The 7,052-nt window shown below is 34.8% G+C and overlaps 1 long non-coding RNA gene across 1 annotated transcript in view; it reads right to left on the bottom strand.

Annotated features, from left to right (window-relative positions):
- Positions 1-4,606: 4,606 nt before the first annotated feature.
- LOC109240545 overlaps positions 4,607-7,052 on the bottom strand; it is a 4,145-nt gene continuing 1,699 nt past the window's right edge. Inside the window, exons 3-4 of the long non-coding RNA XR_002070094.1 lie at positions 5,856-6,128; positions 4,607-5,232 (exon numbers count right to left, since the gene is read on the bottom strand). This is a non-coding gene — a long non-coding RNA (uncharacterized LOC109240545). The remainder of the gene's footprint in view (positions 5,233-5,855; positions 6,129-7,052) is intronic.

Here is a 7,052-nt window from a genome sequence, read left to right as displayed (position 1 = left end):
AATATATACATAATAGTGTAACAACACATTTTCGCGTCGAGAAAAATAAATAATCAAGACTGAAAAATTGCATAACAAATGTAGTATTTGATTTCAATAAGTAATGGGTGTTACAATCTCTATGGTATTCCTCTGATTCTTCATGAATATAAACTATCCTGATGAGCTTGATTTTGATTTTGATTCAAGGGCCAGTAAAGCTTGGTCTTGAATCTCCTTCTTGAACTTGAATTTGGGTTTGATCACTGACAAGTAATTTGATCTCGAACGCCTTGGTATTTGATTTGCCTTTGTTCTTGATCTTGATCTTAAACTTGAACTTGTACTTGAGTGCTTGAACTTGTAGGTTGTAGAGAAACCTGCAGCCTTTGATCTACGAGCTCTCTGCTTGCTTCTTGTTCTTAATCCTGGTCTCTTCTAACTTTATGAAGACCTCTATTTATAGTTGTGGGGAGTGTTGTGGCTCCGCGATTTGATTGGTCCATTTGAACTGACCAATATCATCCAGACACTTAACAAAACCTATTGGTTGTTGATTTTACTTGGTAAGCCACCCTCTCTTGACACATGACATGATTTTATTGGCTCATTTATTTATCTTGGATCGCCATATCATTTGACACGTGCCTTGATTTTATTGGCTCGTTCTTTTGACTTGGATTGCCACATTACTTGACACGTGGCATGAGCCTGGCTTTAAGATGGGCTAATAACCATTTGAACCTTGGGCCAATGAAGTTGACTTATCATTTAATTTGTAGTCCAAAATGGACTAACCCAACACATATATATTGAATTGGCCCAATTTATTAGCCACAATATTTGTTTGGACTAATGTCTTGAATTTATTAGGAATTTTTACCCCCTATAGCAAATGTTGGGGCATTTTCATCTATACTCCCTTTTTGTGCCACATTTTAACCTGTGCCCGCTTTGCAAAAAAAATTGCAAGCGTACCCGCTTTTTCACATAACTTCAGCACACGGGGCTGAAGTAGCAAAGGCAATTACACAAAACTTCAGTATTTTAGTAGCCGGGCCTGAAGTTCAGCTCTAGAGCTGAAGTTTTCCAGTTAAAAAATGAAAACTTCAGCTCTAGAGCTGAAGTTTTTGTTTAGTAACCCGAAAACTTCAGCTCTAGAGCTGAAGTTTTCAAGTTATAAAATAAAAACTTCAGCTCTAGAGCTGAGGTTTTCGTTTCTTAGTTCTATTCAAAGTATTTTCTTTTACATGTTTGCTATGTGTTATTAATGGCTGTGGAATCAGTTATCTATCTAGGTTTAGTAACTAAAATTGCTCTTATTTGGATTGTTGTTCGAATTTTTGTTAACTGTTAATCAATTCTTGTTCAATGTTTGATGTTTGATTGATGTTGCTTTAAAATAATAGAAGTCTGTGTTGATAGGTTTGATTCTCATTTTTGGTTAGTTAATTGTTTCCCTTTGATTTAGTTGTCAAGAATAGTTCATTAATAGGTTTAATTATTTTTTAATTGTTTAAGCTGATTCAATCGGATTTCATACTGAATTTCTGATGGTCAAATTGATTAGTTGGTTTGATTGTTGATGGTAATTTGGTGTGATTAAAATTGCTGAGTAGCTGGTCAACCATGGTTAGTCAATAAGGTTGGGGTTGAATTTATTCCAGGCTAGTGAGAAGGGTAATTTAGGGAAATCCATTTAGTAACTGAACTTAGAAGCTACTAGAAGCACCTAGAAAGGGTTGAAATTGAATTTCAGTAACTTTTAGTGTATTAACTTGTGACACAAGTCAGAAAACAAAGGACTAAATGAGTAAATAAACAGGGACTAAGAGTGTAAACAGAAAATTTGAGGGTTGCCCCTCATTTGGCCTATAAAAGGCAGTGTATAGTGCCTTGAAGAGGAAGTTTTCAGCTCCAAAAATTCCCCCCAAAAGGTGTTCTACAACCCCCAGATCTGACTTTGAATTTCAAAATTCAAAAAAGCCAAATCTGCAATTCTATAGTTTCTTGTAGTCTCAATTATTCAAAAATCCAAAAACAAACAAAAATACAAGGAAAAAAAAGCACTGTTACATTGATTTTTAGGTTAATTTTGATTTCTAGGCATTGATTCTCTTCTCTTCTAGTTGCTGAAGCTTTTCTGAAGTGTACTCGGGTTTAGTTGGGTCTGTTTTGGGTTAAAATTGATGCTGTAAAATCTCCAGTCCATTCCTGGGTATTTTTGAAGTTGTGTTGGTTCTAAATTGTCACTGCTGCTGTTGCTTAACTTCGCTATTTGAATTCTGGTTGCTGCTCCTGCTATCTATTGCTACTGATCATTCTCCTTTCTTCTCAAGTTATAAAATAAAAACTTCAGCTCTAGAGCTAAAGTTTGCCAGTTATAAAATAAAAACTTCAGCTCTAGAGCTGAAGTTTTTGTTTAGTAACCCGAAAATTTTAGCTCTAGAGCTGAAGTTTGCTAGTTATAAAGGGAAGCTGAAGTTTTTTAAAAAGTGGGTACGGATTCAAACAAAAAGACAAAGCGGCTACAGGTTAAAAAGGGGCGCCCAAATAGGGCGCCCCGTGCAATTTTTACCCAAATGTTGATACCTTATTTATTTTAAATAAATACTCTTTTAAAAAATTATATTCCATAGCTACCTTTTGATTTTTATAGCCAAATATCTATTTATGGTTACCTCCTACCCTTAAGCCATAAAATACTCTTTGTATTATTTTTCTCTCTCATTCTTTTAGATTTTTATCCATCCTCTCTCTCTCTCATTAGGGTTCACCAGAGTTTATTATATGAGTGCCCGTATTTTGCAATCTCAATTCACCTACAAATTTAATTGTTTCCCCTGGCACTAAATTCCTCCATCTCTATTTTTATCCGATCGTCTACTCTGGATTCAATAAATCTGAATCTATTTTCTCAATCACTGCTAATCATTATGCCCTCTTGAGTAACTTCAGCGCTTTCCTCACTGTCTCTGCTAGTGACAATGATGAGTCTAGTGAAGCAATTCGAAAAGAATATGTCATCAATGTTGTTGAAAGTCAAATACTCAATATAACTTTTTCTCCTTCACCAAACTCTTATGCTTTTGTTAATGGGATTGAGATTGTTTCCATGCCAACTGAACTTTGCGCCAAATTTTGAGAGTTTCGAGTTAGAATCGCGGCCCTCTTGACGAGACGACATTAGGGTTGTTCTTGAACAAAGACGACAGAGTTTGGGGCTGAGCAACTTGATTTTCTATTAATATATTTCAATGTATTTTCATGTATTTCATTGTATTCATTGTCTTTTTTATCATTGTAATTCAATGTATCTCGTTCTATTCCATGTATTTCATTGTATTCACTGTCTTTTTTCCATTGTATTTCAATGTATCCCGCTGTATTCTATGTATTTCATTGTATTCACTGTCTCGCTATATGCCATGAATGTATTCATATGTTTTTTTTAATTAATATAATTTATGTATTCAGATGTATTATATAATTTCTTTGAAGATTGCTATATTTTTGGGATATTTTTCGGTTGAGAATCTTTTTTATAATTGAAAATACAAAATTTATGTGTTATAATTGAGTTTGTTGAGTTATATTAGGAGTCTATTATGTTAATTGATTCACTTTCCGTTTTAAAAACAGTGTAATCCCCTATTTCACGCCGTGAATACAGTTGAATACAATAATTTGTCCAGCTGTAATCCCATGTTTCACTCCATGAATACAGTCGAATACACTCAATACAACAACTGATTAGCTGGACTTCCCTGATTCACGCCTATTTTTGCTACTGTATTCGTTACAATAGCTTAAATACATCAAATACATCTTATAACCACAGAAAAGGTATCTATAATCCGTAATATAGCAAATGGTATCTATAGATGGCTAATTACTACTAAAAGGTAGTGCTTTATGAAAATTTCTTAATTTATTATAATCCAAATTATTTTATGGATTTAAATCCAATAAAATTTAATTGCTTACAAATGCCCCATACTTAAAGTCTTGTCGTAGTATAAACGTGTTGAACACCTACGATTAGACTTGACGTAATGTTGTACTAATTTTTTTGGGAATACTTAACCCGCTCATCTGATAATTATTCAGATTACCAAATTGCAATTGAATAATATTTAGAAATGTTGCAGTATACAAAGAGGTTATTTCCTTGACCCAAATCTGACTTGAGGAGGTTTGGGCATGCATTGAGTACATCAAGCAGGGAGAGGACATATAGGTCAAGGTTTCATTGACCTTTGTTGTCCTTGAAATGTGACTTTGAAAGGAGCTGAAAATTATTTTATGTAAAAAAGTAAAAATAAATTCTCGTTCATTCCCTTGGTTTAGCTTCTAATAAGATGGAACTTGGAGGTGAATGGTTACCATATCGTATACTGGTTCCATAGTACCAACATATACAATTGCATATTTCAGTTTGTACACCATTAGAAATTCCTCCTGGTATTACCATTGCATCACATAAGTCACAATAAGTCGCTACATCTCTTTAAAGAAACTTGCCGAGTGAAGTCTAATTAATTTGAAGCATCACAATGACGTATACGCTCCAACCTTTCCTATTTCCCAAAACCAACTTGGAAACACATTGCCTAGCACAGTAATGTACTTTTAAAACTCAAAAATTGAAATTGTGACTTGCACCGGAAAATAGATGAAGACATTTGCATAATACTCTATAAGCTACAACCTACAAAGTTCTGCAAATTTATAAAAGAGACGGTGATGCTGAAAAGGTCATCAACCAAGATTATCTAAGGTTAATCTGCCAGATTAATCTAAAAAATTGGTTCCCTCAAACAAATACACCTATTATTCCAAGTGTGCAGTAGAATCGCAATCCAATGCTCTATTCCGTGCTTGGGCGCATGATGACAAAGATATGGCTACAATGCACTTGGAAGTGCACCCACCCCTTCAGACTCTTTGTAAGATAAAGCCCTCCTAAAGAAAAGAATTATCACATTTGACAATGTGAAAATTGCTTCAAATTTGTGCAAGTCCGAGCCTTCTCCTGAGGACAGCACACTAACCCTCCATATTGTCTAGCAAAAACATATGCAGTTTCACATATAACCTAGCTGCCATTAAGCATATTACATCCGGAATCTGATTCCACACTTTGTGCATTAGGCTAAGTTGTAGGAACCTGCTAGTTGCTCTAGATCCGTTGTAGAAGGGAATAGGTTGGCATTATCTCGATGCAATTCAGATGACTCCCCACTATATAATCTGTCATTATAAAGTTTAATGCAGGTCAATTGCTATAATTACTAAGAAATCATATAGAGATGGGGCGAAGTTATTTAAGGAAAAAATTCAAAGAGTTATTCATGTGAATAGTCAAAATAAAATTAGTGAATAAATAAGAGAGTCAAGTTCTGGGTTGACCAGAATGCAGGAGGAGCCTTGGAGGGATTAAACTATAAGCATGTCTAAGTACCAAAATAGCAATAATAACGTTATACTGCCGTTCTTGACAAACAGAGCTAAATTTAAGAACTCTCAAGACCTAGTTCACATTCAAATAAGCATCCAGAGATTTAACTTTTTAAGTTCTGGATCATGAGAGCGACAATTACAGATTTCTCAGTTTTATCATCCAGTTCTTACGAAAAAAATTGCACTAAGAACTTTCAAAATCTGGGTTTAAGACAATTAGTGATTAGATGTATGCACATAATACACCAAGAAACATAAATATTAAAAGGGCGGCCCGGTGCACTAAGCTCCCACTATGTGCGGGGTTCGGTGAAGGGACGGACAACAAGGGTCTATTGTACGCATGGTATTACCTTACTTTATTAAAAAATACACAAAGAAACATAAATGAACAGTACAACTTCGCGGATTACCTTTTATATAGAAAAAATATGAAAAGGATGAATCACATCTTTCCCCTTGCCAAGAGCTCCAATGAGGGAAAAACCTTAGACTCTGCATTTGAGATCTGTAGACAGGACTTGTATTTGCAAGAAGACGATCACTTGTTTCCTCTCATTTTTTGATGCATCATTGCAACAACAGTGCTTCTTTCTCGACCATTGTTATATGATCATAGATTTTGGTATCCTTATCATGAGCTTCCTTCACCGAATGAGAATCTTTTTTATTTGTGGGGTATCCATCTATATAATCATTTATTTTTCACAAGTGAGTGGTATAATCTTCCTATCAATTTATAATTGCTCTAATCATTTCTCATATCAGGTTTTTTTATAAATAAAGAAAGGAAATAGAAAAGATAACACTTAACATAGACAAATAGGAGAAACATAAAGAATTCACTTTGACACTTAATTGAACGGAAAATTAATTCAACCCTAGATGGACAACAGATAGATGTATTTGATCAAGGGAAACATGTGGAAAGACACACTACCTCGAGCACGTAGATACAAGATGTCGCACATGATTAGGAGAAGGCTGCTAGCTTCTCCTCTCCTTTTTCTTTCCCTATTTTTGTTTGGCTAAAAGCTGTTATCACTGTGGCAGTGGAGCCGTAAAGGAACTACTATCCGCATTGCTACTTTACAGAGTACTACTGTGCTTTTCAAAAGAGTGGTATAAAGCAGTAGATTATGAGAGATATTGCCTAACATGACCAATAACTCAGTAAAAGGAAAAAAAGGAAGAGCTCAGTATTGGCAAGTACGGACATACATGGCCGTAATGGTTAACTAATCTTTAGTTGTGTCTTCAATGATTCTAGTTGTTCCAATTTTGTTTGTAACAGTAGAGCGGAAGTTACTTGGGAGTTACTTTACTAAAGCAAGTATGGGATAAAACATCCTCTCCTCCCTATATCATATTCACAGTCCTCTAGCCTTCACAGAATTTCAAAGTAAAATGAAAAAAAAAAATATCGAGGGTGATTAATGCATGCAACTATTTTGGTGGCATTAAAATTCTCGAAGGCCTTAACATACCCATTATCTACTTAAATTCAGGAAACTTAAGACTACAAAAGGTGACTCCAACCGACTTAGACCATGTAGCTTCTCCACATCAAAATTTTCGATTAGCGGTCTAAAAGCTCCAAGACTGTCCCT

The sequence above is a fragment of the Nicotiana attenuata genome, unplaced genomic scaffold, assembly GCF_001879085.1.
Source record: "Nicotiana attenuata strain UT unplaced genomic scaffold, NIATTr2, whole genome shotgun sequence".
Taxonomy (NCBI): Eukaryota; Viridiplantae; Streptophyta; class Magnoliopsida; order Solanales; family Solanaceae; genus Nicotiana; species Nicotiana attenuata.
This window is presented reverse-complemented; position numbering and strand designations above follow the sequence as displayed.